The sequence below is a fragment of the Mustela erminea genome, chromosome 3 (assembly GCF_009829155.1).
Source record: "Mustela erminea isolate mMusErm1 chromosome 3, mMusErm1.Pri, whole genome shotgun sequence".
Taxonomy (NCBI): domain Eukaryota; kingdom Metazoa; phylum Chordata; class Mammalia; order Carnivora; family Mustelidae; genus Mustela; species Mustela erminea.
In genome coordinates, this window is record NC_045616.1 from 78,842,248 (window position 1) to 78,860,499 (window position 18,252).

Genomic DNA, 18,252 nt, shown 5'->3' on the forward strand with positions numbered 1-18,252 from the left:
TAATGGTAATGATGATAATAATACTGTGTATTGAGTGCTTACTCTTACCTAATCACTGTGTTAAATCCTTTTATGTATCTTTTCTCACTAAATCCTCAAAACATCTTTATGAGGTAGGTACTATTATTATTGTCATTTTAAGGATAAGGTAACTGAGGCACACAGAGCTTAAATAACTTACCAGGATTTTATTCCAGGCTGTCTGACCCCCAAGACCATGCCCTTAGAGATCCAGTGATCTATACTGCCTCAGGAGAGCAGTGGGAGTTCTAAGGTAGGAGATAGGTGTGGCCTAGAGGAGGCCTTCTTGGCGGAAGGCTTGGGAAGAGTGAGGAGTGTGGTTTTGAGGATGATGTGGAGGAGAGGGAATGAGAGCACACAGAGGCAGAGAACCGAAAATGCTCAAGGCAGTTTGGGCTTCCAGGAGTAAAACCGCTGTCTGCTGTAAATTCTTTGAGCATGTACGTAAGTGAACGGCAGATGGTTGCTTGGGAAAAGCAGGTTGAAGTCAGGTAATGGAAGGACCTCCTAGAATAACACCTTCCAGAAGCTAGGGTTGAAAAACGTAGAGCTGGAGCCAGGATAGACAGTAAGTAGATCACTTCAGTTATTCTCCATGTGAGGCCATGAAGGGAAGTCCTTGAGTGGTGGGCAGGAAATGACAACCGGAGATGAGCTGTCCCCAGTGGGACCTGGCTAAATTCTGGCCCCAGGCACTTTATATTCTAATCCCTACCAGGAAGTATCAACCACTAGTATATTTTACAACTTTGGCACTTTCACCTAAAAAACAAACTATATCTGACAGGTACTCCATATTTTTTAAAGATTTTATTTATTTTTTTGTCAGAGAGAGAGAGCATGCACCAGCAGGGGGAGCAGCAGTCAGAGGGAGAAGCAGACTCCCCACTGAGCGAAGAGCCCAACGAGGGTCTCAATCCTGGGACCCTGAGATCATGACCCAAGCAGAAGGCAGACGCGTAACAGACTGAGCCACCCAGGCATCCATGATAGTACTTTATTACTTTTTTTTTCATATACCTGTCCCTGTCCCAGGTGGGCTTAGAAATTATCACCATCATCATCACCATCACCATGTTACTGATGGGGAAACTGAGGCTCAGAGAGAACATGACTTACTAAGAACCTCCCAAATAGGACATAACTGAGACAAAGCTCAGATCCAGATCATCCCACCCCAGGACACTCAGGAATGCACTCTGCCAATGCTGACTGAGCAGCCACAATACACTATGTGCCTGATGTTGGGTGTCCAGAGATAAGTCACTCTACCCACTCCTTAGGGAGCTCACAGCGTTTAAGTGACTAAGCAAAACAGTTGCTAACAATAGGTGAGAAAGTCTGTTCCAAGCATCTCAACATTTGTAATTGGGATGACTTTGTATATAAAAATGTGTATATAAAAATGCACTTTTTGAAAGTAAAAGGTTAATTCACAGGCAGTTTATTTCATCTCTCACTTCATGCCTGGGAATAGCTGAAAACGAACAGCTGCCCTTCCTACTGAGTGGGATCAAAATATGATGAGTCTGATCTGTACAGTTTGCCAGAAAGTCACTCTCACCACTTCAGTCACTTCTTTCTGAGTAGAGGAGGCAAGTGCTGACTGTTACCAGCCCGCCACCTGCTGGAGCCAAGCAGAACTAACCCGAAATTCAAGGGAAGAGGCTCACATAGGCAATCTAGTAAGAATGTTCTCTTTTTTGGACCTTAGAGTGTGAGTTGACACCCCATAGTTGCTCCCAGCCACCCTTTTCATTGGTTAGCTTGGTGAAATGGGACCCTGAGGAGGCTTCTGGGAAAGGAAGTCATAAAGATTTTGTAAGCTGTGGCGTCAGACAGATCTAAGCGCATGTCTAACTTGGCCACGCACTTGCTATGTCATTCAAAAAATACTAGTCAGCCTCTCTAGACCTGTTGCGCTGTCCATAAGTTGAGATTCCTAGCCATCAAATGTGTGTTGAATGAATGAATGAAGAGAATGCATGAATACATTTTTGGTCGTTGGATTAGGGAAAAAAAATAAATACATATATTCATAATATCAATATTTTTATAATTTTATATATATATATATATATATATATATAATCACCTGTTGTAGCATATGACACCAAGGCAAGAATAAATGGTAGCTAGGAGGTATTATCAGTAGAGCAGCGTCGTAACCAAAACCAAGTTCATATGCCTGACGTGCGGCAAAGCTGATCACTGAGACAGACAGGAAAGGGTTTACTGCAGAGAGAACTCGCTGTGGAGATGGAAGGGCAAGCCTCAAATCCACCTCCCCTCACTGGGATTAGAGCAAGTTTTACATTTGTAACGATTGGGATTATGCACATGTTGGAGAAAAAGGTGGGGAAATAATAATAATAATAATAATAATACTATCCATGACGAAGGATGGAGCATCCACATTGAGCAAACATGTGTGTAACATACTTCCCATATTCACTTTGGGGTGGAGATTGAACATTGAAATGCGGCAAAAGTTAAGGCCCTGACATCAGGAGGTGATCTGTAAAACAAGGAGAGTGTTGTGCTCATTCTCCCAAAGTTGGTATAAACTGGATGGGGTCTAGAACTCCTTATCTCTGGGAAGGAATGCAGAGCCTAGCTTGTTCATAGGCTAGAATCGTATTCGTGACCTTGGTCTGTGTCAGCCCAGGCCTCTCTGGAGATAGCTAGTGGATTTGTTAGTGGGGTCTGAAAAGAAACAATAGCTGATTAGGGAGAAACAAGTCTCTGGAAAACAAGCTTTAAACTTTCTGTTAGTTTCAACCTCCTTAATCCTATGGGGCACGATTTCAGAAGTTATATAGGAATACAAGTCTAGAGGGAATTTTTGGAGGAATAACCGATGGATTCTTGCATTTCAGCTTTATAAAAATTCCAAAAACCAAATTCTTCATGTTGCAGATGAGGAAAATAAGGCTCAGCAAATTCAAGTATAGTAGACACCAGTGGTTATCTACCTAATACCCTCCTTTCCTTTGGGCAGAGTTCACTTTTATTCAAATGCCCATATCTCCCCAGGTGGCTTTGGCTTAAATAGTTTCTGTAGGCCAGTCACAGGAATCCCATCCTTCTTATTGGAGATTGGCTTAGGTGGGAACAAGGGACCTAGTTATGTTCAACAAATCATGAAATGAGGTGTGCTGGGGGGGATCCTAGGAAAGGATTACTAGCTAGTAAAAAGAGATACATAGGAAGGAAAATTTCCATTTTTTTCTTCAGGTATTGTATCTGGATGTAATTCAGGAAATCAAATAGCTAAAGACAATACCAATACGTAAGATGACAGAGTAGAAAAACAGAACCTGCATTGTGATGTTATCAAGCTTTTGAAACAAGCAATCCTACAGAATTTCTATCCAAGACTTCTTAATATACAAGATAGTTATTCTTCTTTTTAAGCCTTTGAGGCTTAGTTTCCTATTACTTGCAATGAAAAGCTTCTTAACAGATTGATTAAGTAACTTGGTGAAGTTCACACATCTAGCAAATAGCAGATCTACCTCTTAATTTCCCCACCCTCCTACCCACACCCTCACTCCCAGTTCAGGTCCTCTGGACAGGCCTGTGAGCACAGGAGTGGGAACCCTGAGCAGCATCAGGACCCTGGTGCCTGGAGCAATTGTATAAAGTCTCTGGAGACAGCAAATCCAGCTAGTGACTGAAGAGTTGCTAACTAGAAGAGGAGACAGAGAAAACTGGACTGAATCATTCCTGGGATGACTCTTGTAGCCATTCCTGTTCTTTATACCACGTTCTTCCAGATCTAAGAAACCTACCTCCTTAAGAATTTCCTATCTAGTCTTGGGGTGGCTGGGTGGCTCAGTCAGTTAAAGGTCTGCCTTCAGATCAGGTCATGATCTCGGGGTCCTGGGATTGGGCCCCGCATTGAGCTCCACATGTAGCTCCTGGCTCTGCCCCCCCCCCCAACACTTGTGCTCTCTCTCACTCACTCTCTCTCAAACAAATAAAATCTTTTCAAAAAAGTTTTTAAAAAAGAATTTCTTATCTGTTCTTTTCCTCTCCGATTCACCCTCCCTACATTGCTTATAAAACTTTCTTGCCATGAATTCTTAAAAGAAGACTGCCCTAAATTACTCTTATCACAAAGTTCTAAGACAGTTATGGTTACAAATGCTTTTACTTTTGATCAATGTTGAACACTGCAGATATGACCAACTAAGAAATAAAAACATGACAACTTATTTTTAAAAAAAATTTTCAGGGGCGCCTGGGTGGCTCAGTGGGTTAAAGCCTCTGCCTTCGGCTCAGGTCATGATCCCGGGGTCCTGGGATCGAGCCCCACATCGGGCTCTCTGCTCTGTGGAGAGCCTGCTTCCTCCTCTCTCTCTCTTTGCCTGCCTCTCTGCCTACTTGTGATCTGTCTGTCAAATAAATAAATTAAAAAATCTTTGAAAAAAAAAAAATTTTTCAGAGGAAAGTTGTGGAGCCATACATGGTTTCGGCTTTTTTCCTTCAAAAATGAGTAGGAAGCAGCATGAGTTCTGATTCATTGACTTATCAGGGTTAATCATTTAAATATAATCTTCAACATGTTTTCAAAGGTTAGGAAGCCATTTGTGCATTGTCAAAGCTCCATTTCCCAGCACAATTCTTCCTGAATGAATAATAATTGATCTTTTCTTGTTTTTCCCTACATCCCACCCTGACCTCCAATCTTAGATGAAGTGATACCCTCTGGGGAAGGGACTTAGCACAAGTTTTGTTTTGTTTTCCCAGAAAAGTAGTCCTGCTTTGCCCAGCTGTAGCCGGCATCATACTACCACTGTCTTCAAAAACAACCTAAATATTGCACAAAATATCTAAAGCAATTGTCTGAAGTCTCTGGAGACAGCAAATCCAAACCAGACTTGAAAGAAAGTCCATAACCTGAGTTCCACATTCTTCCCAGAAATTTTCCTACAGACATTTGCAAATTGCAGAATGAAGGCATACAACCAGAGTCTCCTTGGACTGAAGAGGCAGAAGTCAGAATTTGGAGCAGCTTGGAGTTTACTACTAGGGGATCCAAGTCTTGGAGGAGGGAGGTGAGCAGAGAAGGACACTGAAATTCGGCATAGACATCCCCTCTGAGATCAGAGATCTCAGTAGTACTGGGGAGGCAGAAGTCATCACGAAAGCCTTACTAAGCTTGGTACAAATCCCAGGCTTTGAACTGAAACCTCAGAAGAGTCATGCCCTAAGAATAAGAGGCATGCTATATGAATAAGGACCAATCCATAGGAGTAGGAAAACACTGAAATGGACTAGCTCCAAGAAGCTAAAATCAAGTTTTCTCAAGATCTTGACTATCCACCTGCCAGAAGAAAACAACCTTGGAAGAGGATGACATTATCTCAAGTCTTTATAATTTTTCATTGATGTCTGGCATATAACCAGAAATGATGATGCATGTGAAAATATAGGGGATCAAACTACTAAAATCCAAGTTTAAAAATATGGATAATAGAAAAAGAGTTTTAAGTGATTCAGATATTGACATTAGCCCACAGGTAGTTTAAAATAACCATGAGGGGCGCCTGGGTGGCTCAGTTGGTTGGGCAATTGTCCTCAGCTCAGGTCATGATCCCAGAGTCCTGGGATTGAGCCGTGCATTGGGCTCCCTGCTCAGTGGGAAGCCTGCTTCTGCCTCTCCCACTCCTCCGCTTGTGTTCCCTCTATCGCTGTGTCTCTCTCTGTGTCAAATAAATAAATAAAATCTTTAATAAAAAAATAAAAATAAAATAATCATGATTAGTATGTTCAAGAAAATGTAGGAAATGGTAGAAGAGAAGTTGGAGAATTTCAACAGGAAAATAAATCTGTTTTAAAAAGAAGCAAACAGTAAAATTTTAAGAGCACCAAAAACATCAATTATAGATCTAATGAAGGATATATAGTAGTCCTGCACTTAAAATTACAAAAAAGTACTAAGAGAAGTAAAAGAAGACCTCAATAAATGAAGGAAGATAACATGAACATAGGATTCAAGGATGTAACATTGTTAAGATGTCAGTTCTTTCCACATTCATCTCTAGAGTCAGTACAATCCCAACAAAAATCTTAGCAGCTTTTTTAAATTGGTAGAAACTGACAAGGTACTTGTAACACGTATATGGAAATACAGAGGATCTGAAAGAACTGAGGCAGTCTTGAAGGAGAAAAACAAAACCAGATATCAAAGCTAGAGTAATTAAAAGCGTGTGGTATTAGTATAAGAATAGACAGTAGACAGTGGAACAGAATACGGTGTAACAGATCCACATCCATATGATCAGTCACTTCCTTCATGACAAGGACACTACAGCAATTCAGTGAAAGAAGGACAGATGGCCTTTTCAGTAAATAGCACTGGCTCAAATGGAAAAAAAGGAGCTTGGCCCTCACCTCAAATCATATATAAAAATTCATTCAAGATGGATCAAATTCTTAAAGTTGAAAAGTAAAACAACCAAACTTGTAGAAGAAAACATGAGAAACATCTTCAGGACCCCAGGGGAGGCCACAGTTTCTTAAATAGGACACAGGCAATTCCAATAAATTGGATTTAATTAAATTAAGAAATTCCATTCAATAAATGACACTGTTAAGAAAATAGAAAACCAAACCCTAGATTGGTATGCATACACACAGACATCTAACAAAGGATTTATATCAAGAATATCTTTAAAAAAAAAAAAAGATTTTATTTATTTATTTGAGAGAGAGACAGTGAGAAAGAGCATGAGCGAGGAGAAGGTCAGAGAGAGAAGCAGACGCCTCGGGAAGCTGGGAGCCCGACGCAGGACTCGATCCCGGGACTCCAGGATCATGACCTGAGCCGAAGGCAGTCGTCCAACCAACTGAGCCACCCAGGCGTCCCTATATCAAGAATATCTTTTTAAGCGTTCTATAAATCCATAAGAAAACAATAGCACGATTTTTAAAACTGGACAAGAATCCTGAGCAGGCATTTTGCAAAGATATCAAAATGGTCAAATTGCAAATGAGAAGGTGCTCAGCACCATTACCCATGAGGGAAATGCAAATTAAAACCACATCTTGAGACCATATGTTGTTCATAGTCCAGAAACACCCGTATTTCTCCTGGAAAAAAACAATTGCAAAACCACAGCTCTAAATACCAGGAAGTGAATTAAAATAAGTGTGAATAATTATAAACAGCCTGGTTTAATTCAAAGAGTGAGGTTTCTCTTAAAGGTTTTCATGTTGCAGTGAAATGAATTTTAATTCCCCGTTTTAAGTACATAAGAAACTTTCACCAGCCTACTGCAAAAAGTGAAAGCCTCTCACAGAAACCTCACTCTTGGGATTAAACATGACTGTTTGCAATTATTGAAATCTATCCAAATTCATTTCTTGGTATTTAAAACTGTGGTTTTAAAATTGCTTTTTGATGAAGAAATGTCGGAGAAACCTGCGTGCACAGCCTTTTAAAATCCCTCTCTGAGATGTGGGACTTGAGTGTCAATAGATGTAATAACAGTGCAAAAATGTGTCTATTTAGTGAGCCATGAGAAAATCTGCTTATTATGGAGCAGTGAGAAAAACTAGTGTGTGGACATGCATGGCACAGTGAAAATATGCACAGTTTACAATCTCTGGGAATGAAGCCTAGGGTTGGGTGAACTGAAGAGGTGTGAGAAGCAGTTTGGGCCCCACATCCACTTGGTTCGCTGTAGCTCTGGCCCCTCACTGCCCGCTGCTCTTCCTCTCCGTGTCACTGGTTCTCACAATGGTGATGTTCATGATGTGTTAGTACAGAGGTTTACACACCACCATACAACAACATTTTAAAACTTTTTGTTCTATGTTGGTATGTAGTTGGTTTCCTTTGCAATTCTGTGCTTTTTATTTTATGCATTTGTCCTGATAAGGAGTCCATAGGTTTTACCAGGCTGCCAAAGAGGTCCTTGACACGCATAGAAAAGAAGATGAAGTTCCCACCTTAACTCATTACTGACTTATTACTTATTATGCATTATCACATAATGTGTTGCTAAACAGGTCTTCAGATGTCCAGATACCTCATCAGGGCTAGAAGCCCCATCCTTTACAGAGCCTTGCTGAATGGCTTGCATAAAGTCAATGCTCAAAATGTTTTTTGGTTTATTAATAGTATAAGTCAGGGCTTAGGCCTGAAGTTAGACTACCTCAATTCAAAATCTAGCTCTTTAACTTTGAGAAAGTGACTTAACTTCTCCAAACCTGAATTTTCTCACCCGCAGATGAAGCTATTAATACTACCTATCTCATGTGGCTCCTGTAAGAATTAAATGAAAAAAAAAAAAAAAAAAACCACATAAAGAGCCTGGCCTAGCATCTGCCTCATAGTAAACTCATAATGCAAATTACCTGTTAATTATGAACATATTTTTATCCATGAAAGTTTTGTGTGAAATACTGTGGCCAGATCGCAACTAGGGATCATGGGACTTAAAGGGAATTGAAAAGGTGAGGGGAGATCCAAAGGGCCAGGTTAACTCCAGAGGAAATTCAGATTTGAGAGCACAATGAGGCAATCAGTGCTGATAGGCTGACTCACATCTAGTCGTAGACATATCTTTGTGTTGAAAAGTGTGATCAAGTACTCCTGTCCCTCACATTGCCCAATTCTCAAAGTTGCAGGTCCTTGGCTAGGAGATCATCCCCAGAAGGCACCTGTGATAGTTAGCCAATGTTGGTTTCCACCCACAGAGCAAGAGTAGGCATGGACCAGTGGAGACAACACTGGCCTGGGTCATCATATCTCTGTGGCCTTGGTTTCTCTTTGGTAAAATCAGAGTATTAGACTGGTTGTTCTCCTGATGTCAGGATATACGAAGGAATCTGCTTATTTCAGAGGATGATTATGTTCTAACCGTAGAACTGGGTCTTAGAACAGCTAACCACTGGCACCTGCCTCACAGATGCTGGCCTTGAAGAGGAAGTATAACTTTCCAAGAGGCAGGAAAGTTTCTGAACACACAAGTCTTGCTCTGGAAAGTAGTCTAGAAGCATAATAATGTGAGAAGGGATAAAATGTACCCTTAGTTTATACCTATCCATATGGAGAAATTGGACTGAAAAATACTGCTCCTTTCTGATTATTAGGAGTTCAGGTATACAGTAGGTCTAAGAATAGGCAGTTCATTTATGAAGCATGTTGGGATAGTGAATAATGGCACCAGATATCAGGCGGGTGCTCAGTGAGTATCCAATACATACTTCCTTTTTTTATTTTTAAGATTTTATTTATTTGAGAGAGAGAGAATGAGAGAGAGAGAGAGAGCATGAGAAGAGGAGGGTCAGAGGGAGAAGCAAACTTCCTGCTGTGCAGAGAGCCTGATGCAGGACTCCATCCCAGGACTCCAGGATCATGACCTGAGCTGAAAGCAGTCGCTTAACCAACTGAGCCATCCAGACGCCCCCAATACATTCTTCTCTATCAGTGGTCAGTGAATGATCTTCTCTAAAACATCAATCATTCTAACTCAGCTGTTTGGTGTTTCACTGAGAAAAACTTAAGAATTCTGATTTGGACCTCTATTTGTGCATGGTAAGCGTAGAACTTAATACACAAGAGTATGCTTGCATGCAAACAGAATTACATGAAAAGCACTTAAGCATGCTGATTTCCCCTTGTGGAGATTATCGTTGCCAGAGGGAGAATTCAGAAATCATCATAGCCACCTCTTATTCCCATCAATTATTAGTTGCCTGATAATGAAAATCACTTTTCTCACATCTCAGTTTATCAGGCAAATAGTGAAAGCCTCTCCCTGTATGTTCTTTCTCTCTTAAGTTATAACAAAGAGAATATATAATCAAATGACGACTCTATTCCTATGCCCATAGTATTTTGGTTTGTTTGTGTAACTGGATGAAGCAAAGTTTAAGCCTGTTGTCTGCTTGGAGATTCAGAGATTAATTCAGATTTAGCTCTTAAAATTATTGTTTGTTTCCTAAAACCTCACCATCCCTAAAATCTCATGCTGCAAATTAAGATCTCTTTTTTCCTTCTATTTCTCAATTTGGATTTCAACAGAATGTGTTTCCCTGAGGGAAAGGAGGGAAAATGTCAGAATATAAACTCTGGAAGCTTACATCCTGCAGAGAGATGAAATGTTCCACCAAGCAAAAGTTGCCTAAAGGCTAATATATTGCTACATGTAGAGCTTCCACAGCACATCTCTACTGACAAACTGGACAAATCGGCCAAAGTAGGACTCAGGCATGGTTTTACCCAGAAACATGCAGCCTAGGTCCATATGATACCCAAAAGTTGGTTACTTTAGGGACCCAAAACCCACCAAACCAGTTGTTTAGCATAATTTAAATCAGATACAGTACATAACAGTTTGGCTAAAATTTTTAATTCTCTGCTTTGTGAGCTTAATATAAATCTGTTTGCTCCAATGCCACTTTCAGTGGAGAAGAAAACAGATATATTTTTAATTGTGTCTCACAAAAAGATTGTGAAATCCAAAAAGGGATTGCTGGGTATCAACTCAGCATTTCAAAACTGTTATCTGGCACAAGCTCATGTGAAAACATCCTTTTGGACAACGTGTAAAGGAAACCCCCAAACCTTTGATGTCACTAAATTGTTGATGCTGTACTCATGCAACCCGAACGTCGCCTCGACCAGCAGAGCAATAATCCAAACTTCCTTATTTTTTCTTCCTACAAATGAAGGAAAATTATTTTCTCTGACCATTATTGGTTTAATGATCAACTCTCTGAGTGTGTTCGTAAAATGAGGAGAGTTAAGATAATTTTTGCTCTAATGTATTATATGATTCTTGGAACATTCAGAATTTTTTTCAAGACATATAACAGGAGGAGTTCCGGGGTTAAGATTCTCATGAGAGGAAAAAGAGATTAGAGGCAGAGCTAGAAAGAGATTAGATACATTATAGATGATACCAGAGAAAAACCATACTGGCTTCAAGCAGGAAAGGATTTCATCTAAGCCCCATTTCTTTATTTAAAGGGTCAGATCTGGGTCCTGTGAGCAATTTCATCACCCTACCTTCATTCTTCCTTCAGGGACAAAATCCTTCCAAAGCCCCTGGGTTTACTCATTCTTGCTCATAAAAGCCTGACTTAAAGGCTCAGACACAGGACCTCTGTTCAGGCTCTGTCAGTGTCAGAACCAACCTGGATAACTGATACATTAGCATAAAAATAAGAAGGCATGAGTCTGAGTGATTTGCTGGGAAATAATTCAGTGTAGTTGAATAAGTATTAGGGAAGCATCTATAATGATCAACAGTGTGTAGAACAGAAGAGAACTTGGCCCAGTTCTCGTGATAACAAAGTTCCCCCTTCTTTCCACCATACCATTTCCTCCCACTATGCCCCCAGAATAATCCTGGCTTCTTAAGGGGTAGAAAGCCTGAGATATGTGGAAAATATTATTTGAGCTTGTCTATTTTTCATAGCAAACATTACCGACCAACTCCACCAGCCATAGGTGTAGCCGTAGGGGAAGTGAATCCTAGCCGTTCCATCAGAACTGGTGTCCAGTCAACACGGTATCTGCCCACAGGGCCTTTGCTGAGCAGTTATAGAACTGAAATTTAAACAGACCAAGGAAAGACAGGGTGGTCAGGAAGGAAAGAACAAATATAGGCTCCCCCCCCCCAAAAGCATGCTGGGAAAAGTGCTTCTCCCTCTTCTGATTTTCACTGAACAAACTTTGAAGAGACATTAATATCTTGGGATCTATCCTGATATCGTACAGCTTGGCCTCTGATTTTTTCCTGTGAAAGGAGTCAAAACTCTTGGAGCAATGAACTCCAAAAATTCTGAAATTATGCTCAGTAGTTTCCTTGGAGACCTCAAAAAGCAAGGCTTTGATCAATCATGGGATATGGCAGAATATGCATCCAGTTTCAAAAGACCCACTCTTGAGAAGAACCCGATTACAGAATTTATTGAAAAGGAAACTGGTATAAAATATGCAGTGCTGAAGGATGTGTTTCAGACCACAAGTGCTAGAAGAATTCAGTAAGGTAGCTAAGACAGTATTCATATATATCAAGCTCTTTAGGCACTGGGTAATTTACACAGTGGTATGCTGGTAAATTAGCTCTCTAAAAAACAAAAAGTAGTCCTCACTGGTAGTATTTGCCAATTCCCACGGTGTAAATATTCCCACCGTTGCTAATTTCAAGCCACCAAAGTACCTCATAAAATTCCTCAATACTTCACAGTTATCTCTAGAGAGCAGGTAGGTGCTGACTTCACTGCACCACTGTTTTGCTATCCCATTTCATCCAACAGCATTTTAAGATAAGGACCACTATTATTTCCAGTGTACATATTGGGAGAAATATAATTTGCCCAAATGCACAGGACTAGAATGGGGGCAGAACTCTGAAGGAAGCTCAGGCTCTATGACCCTAATAACATCTAGCCATAGGCTGTACTCCTCCTTTAACCTAAAAACCGCCACAGATATTCCAGGTGGTAACCAATCCCCACCTCTGGCTCACCTCTATTACGGATGCATTTTTTGTGGCCCCTTGGGGACTCAGTTAATATTTGTAGGTCTTTACTGCCCAGGAGAGTATCTTGGTGTAAAAGCCCAATAAGTGTATATTTTACTTAGTACTCGAAATATTTTTTGGCCCCTTGCTACCTAAAAAATGGGCCAACCAGCAGCAGCATCTGGGAACTTGGTAGAAATCCAGACTCTTTCTTACTTAGATCTGCTAAGTCAGAAACTGTCCCGTAAGATGATCCCCAGATGATATGTATGCCCATTAAAATTTAAGAAGCATCGCTTTAGACTACAGCAATCAAGGCGGAGCTCTCACGTGCCAAGAATGTGTCACATTGTATGTTGTTTTGCAGTTGGCAGTGACAGGCACTGACACAACACACTCTATCCTATCCCATCCCCTTTGTGGTCGTTAGGGGTAGAGTCTGTGGTCATAAAACAGAGAGACTCCACGGACTGAGACTCGGCCTCATTAGCACTATTCTGAGCAAACAGCCACAGACTTCTCTTGCATTAACCTGCTTAGTAACCTCAGATTTTGTTTTTCTAATTCTACAAGAAACATTGGAGAGCCAAGTTCAGCTGGATTCCTCACAAGGATTTCCTCTCAGAAAAATTAATGCAAAGAAAAATAACTTCTAAACACTTGAGAGTCTGTCAGGAAGTGGTGGGGAGGAGTGAGCCTGCTGGAGCCAGACTTCTCTGACGTGCTAGCTTAATTCAAACCACAGGACTTCATTTGAACTTGGCCAATCATTCATGAGTTGAAAATAGAAGGAAAGGATATGTGGCCAAAGTTAGAACTTTTAAAAACACTTTTGAGATGTTCACTAAATTCGCCATCCACACATTTAAAAAGCACTGTGGGTTGGGTTTCTATTATGTTTCGTTTTCTGTTTTCCCAAGCCATCAGGGTGCTGAGGAAATGGCCACACCCCAGAGGCAATTGAAGGTAAATCTCTGTGGATCCCAGTTGAGATACAAGTCTAGAAATGAAACAAATGCAGTTCAGAGAAAAAAAAAAATTAAAGATCTATTTGGGATTTTAAAATAAAGGCCAAAATTATTCATGCTCATCAGTGGGTACCAGGCTAAATACATTCCACTGGGATAGCAGGGTGAAAATTCCCTTCCCGTTTTTCATCTGACCAAGGTAGAGTAGCAAGCGTGCCTTCTAGAGGCCAGAAGAGCAACATTATTCAACAGAAGGATAGAAAGAAAAGCGTTCCATCTGCCCAGGTATGGGAAGGGTTACTGTGTTCTTACAGAGGGTGGTCCTTCAGAGATATTTCTTCAGGCTTCTAGTGACCAAGAATAGCATCCCAGGACTCTGAGGTGCCAGAAGGCCACAAAAGGTAGCCTCATAAATCATCCCTACACTGAAAGCTTCTTATTAATAGGGACCACATGCCTATTTTGGTCACCACCATGCCCCCAGTGCCAACAGCATTGCCTGGTACCTAATTAATGTTCATTAAATATTTATCACATGATGGATGAATGAATAAAGCCATTGCTCCAGATTAACCTCAGCATGCTAGAAATGCCTGGTAAGTACTCACCATGATGTGCATGAAGGTAGAAGGTCACCTGGTAGCCTGGGGCACCTGGGTAACTCTGTCCATTAAGCATCTGCTCCTTGATTTCAGCTCAGGTCATGATCTCAGGGTCCTGGGATGGAGCCCTGCAATGGGCTCCCTGCTCAGGCTCAACAGGGGAATCTGCTTCTCCCTCTCCCTCTGCCCCTTCCCCTGCTTGTGCTTTCTCTGTCTCTCTCTCTCAAATGAATAAATAAAAATCTTTTTTTTTTTTTAAAGATTTTATTTGACAGAGACAGAGACTTTGACAGAGGGAACTCAAGCAAGGGGAATGAGAGGGAGAAGCAGGTTCCCTGCTGAGCAGGGAGCCCAACGCCGGACTTGATCCCACGACCCCAGTATCATGACCGGAGCCAAAGGCAGACGCCCAACAACTTAGCCATCCAGGTGCCCCAATAAATAAAAATCTTAAAAAAAAAAAAAATAAGTTAATAGTAGCCTGGAAACTAAAAATAAAAGGAAAACATAGCACAAAGTCAGAAATGGGGGTGTGTGCACTAAGTGGGAATGGGACTGTGCAGACTGGGAAGGGAGAAGAGGGGCGATCTCTGCGGAGTCAGAAGCCTCCATCACCCAATTCGCCATTTTGCCAAAAGTTGGATTTGCCCATTGGGACATTTAGCGCTGAGAATTAAACAAACCAGTATCTATTACTGGCTACTGTGAGCATAGCACTCTTTTGGCACTGTAAGAGATGAAAGACCTATCATTCAGCTCAGGTCTTCTGGGAACTTAGAATTTAGTTGCAAATATAAGTGTAACATGATCATATAACAATTTTATAAAAACACCATGCAAAATATCAATATTTTATGATTAAGTGCCAAATGTAAAAATGTCATGTTAAATGTTAAAAGGTCAAAGAAGTCTTTATAAAGGAGATACAGTTTAAACTGTAAGAGTCCCTGTCACGTAGTAAGTGCTAAATGTTTGTTTGTGTGAATGAGTAAGTAGATGAGTATTAAAAGGTACATGGTATAAGCTCAGAGCAACATGAAAATTATTTTAAGAATAATAAATATGTATATTATTATTATTATATGTATTGTTTGTGTATATATATATGTGTGTGTGTATATATATATTTTATAGAGAGAAAGTTCATATTGCTGCTTCCTGAAATGAGTGGGTAGAATGTAAATAAATGGTTGGAGATCTGAAGTGACAGAGACCATCAATTTTCCATTCTTCAGGATTTCAGGCAAGGATATAGTTCTGAGTAAAACACTGGGATCTCCTAAGTGTACAGGCTATCTATCTTTAGGAAAGGTCCAGATAAGCTTCTGGACAGTGTCCACTTATTTCAGAAGTAGTTTAGAAACCCCTTGACTCCAGGGATAGCACCAAGGACGGTGGTCCTCTGGTCCACAGTTCTTTTCTGCAGCTGATAATGTTCTTGAGCAGCCACTGCTTCTTCATCCCCAGTTGGGCTGGTTCACAGAAGTATCTAATCAAGGATCTGGTGGGAGAGTAGCATCAGGGAGAGAAGTGGTGTGGGACCGGAGGGGACGAGGGGGACATGGGAGCACGGGGAGGTAGTGAAGAGAAACACACTCCACGGAGAAGCAAGCCCACTTCCACAGGGACACAGGCAAAAGCAGCCTGCACACTGACACCACAGGAAAGTGATGCTTGAAGGGTGGGTGACTGACTTGTCGTATAACGATAGTGGTGATGATGAAAATGATGACGGCTTCTTGGGGCTCTTCAGGGCTCCATGTTCTTCAGTGTAGCCCTGTTTCCTCTCTTCCTCTACCCTCTTCCAAACTGTGCCCCATCAGTCCTGCTGGAAATTCGTGATGCAGCTGAGCCAGTCAGCTAAACAACCTTTCCTTAAGATGACATGGAGGCCTATAAAATAGCAGGGTACGGTAGAAATAAAATGCAAGCCACGTTTGTAATATTAACTTTTCTGGGGACGCCTGGGTGGCTCAGTCAGTTAAACGGCTGCCTTCGGCTCAGGTCATGATCCTAGGGTCCTGGGATCGAGTTCTGCATTGGGCTCCATGCTCTGCGGGAAGCCTGCTTCTGTCTCATCCTCTGCCTGCCATTCTTCCCGCTTGTGCGCTCTCTCTCTGTCAAATAAATATATAAAATCTAAAAAAAAAAAAAAGAAGAAGAAGAAGAAGAAAGAAAGAAAGAAAAAGAAAAGTCTTTATAAAAGCACTAATCCATTCATGATGGCTCCACTTTCTTGACCTAATCGGCTCCCAAAGACCCCCACCTCTAAATGCCATCATATTGGGGATTAGGTTTCAACACATGAATTTGGGGCAAAAACAAATATTCATCTACAATGAACACTGTGGAAAAAATTATAAAAGAAACTTGAATTATTTAAGCCGATATTAATTAAAATTATAATTGAAACTACACATCATGCATCTTAATGGAAAGTTCTAAATAAAGAAGTTGTTGACCTAAGTACTTTAAGAATGTGAAATGCTAGTTAGTTTTAGCGTTTAAGTAGATTTTAAAATAACAAGATTCAAAAATTTTTGTGCCAATTTCCATAAATTTAAGTTTAATCTAGACTTAGATGCCATATTGGCATTATAAAGTTGAACTTGCTTACTAAGGGGGAGAGAGAAAATACTGAAAGTTTTGTTTTAAAAGCTCCAAGGACTTTTGGCTTCATGATATTATATTTGTTACAAAAAACTACAGGATTTAGCAAGTTTGTGGTAGAGAACTATATTTGTTCACTTAAAGTTATACCCATGTTCATTTTGAGAGATTAACTTTTCCCATGAGTATTATGAATAATTAACCTACTAACTGATTTCTTTAGCCTAGTTTTAATTAACTCAACCAGGAAAAAAGACTATGTGTATTCTTCTATAATCAGAAACAAACCTAATGGAATTTTTTAGTAATATAGATAAGTGACTTCAATACATTTCTTTAAAACCAGTGCATGATCTCAGTTTTCCATAATAGTATTTTATGTACATTATTGGGTCTTAATGCTTGCAACAACACTGTTGTTGTTTTGTTGTATTTTTTTTTAAAGGATTTCATTTATCAGAGAGAGAGAAGGCGCACAGTGGGAGAGTGAAAGGGGGAAGCAGATACCCAGCTGAGCAGAGAGCCCAACATGGGACTCGATCCTAGGACCCTGGGATCATGACCTGAACCAAAGGCAGATGCTTAACCAACTGAGCCAACCAGGAGCCCCCACTGTGAGTATTTTTTTTTTAAGATTTTATTTATTTATTTGAGAGAGAGACAGACAGAGAGAGAGAGCATAAGAGGGGAGGTCAGAGGGAGCAGCAGACTCCCCATGGAGCTGGGAGCCCAATATGGGACTCAATCCCAGGACTCCAGGACCACGACCTGAGCTGAAGGCAGTCGCTTAACCAACTGAGCCACCTAGGCGCCCCCACTGTGAGTATTTTTGATCTTCATTTGTAACTCTGGTTAAATGATTTGCTCAATATCATAAATGTACTAGAAATGTGCTTGAGCTGGGACCTAAACTCAAGGCTGCCTGATGTCCGAGGCCCTGAGCACTGCTTGTGCTGCCCCTGAGCTCTCCCTGTCCTAATTTGAGCACATTGCAGGTAGAGCTCTGGTTTTGCCGGAATGAAATGTAGAGCTACCTACAATTTTCTGTGAGTTCTCCTCTGGTTTATAGCACAATCAAAATATCATTAAAATCTGAAATTCTCAAGTAGATGATTTCTTGTTTATATGGGAAAGTTTCATCATAAGTTCTTACCAGAAGGTTCTTAGTATGGAATTACCCCAAAGAGTGACGGTTAATTAGGTCCTAATGTAATATTATCAGCTTTGGCAGGGAGAGTCATTCAGTGATGTTCATTCTCAAAGTATTCAGGGCAGTTCTTCATTCATTAGCACCTCCTTTGTGCCCTGCTCTGTGCTAGACTGTAGGGACACAGAGTGGACAAAGCAGTCAAGGGTCGGGCCCTTAGGAAGTTTACCCTCTAGTGGAAAAGGGTCTTAATTTAGGTTTCTTTAGCAGCAGACCCCGGGACGATTCTAAAGCAAGTAGCTGGTTAAAAAGTGCAGGAAAATACTAGTAGGAAAGGGGGAAATCACACAGGGAGGGACCAGCAACCCAGCAACTAGTCTTCTTAAACCAGTTAACACAGGTGGCAAGAGCTT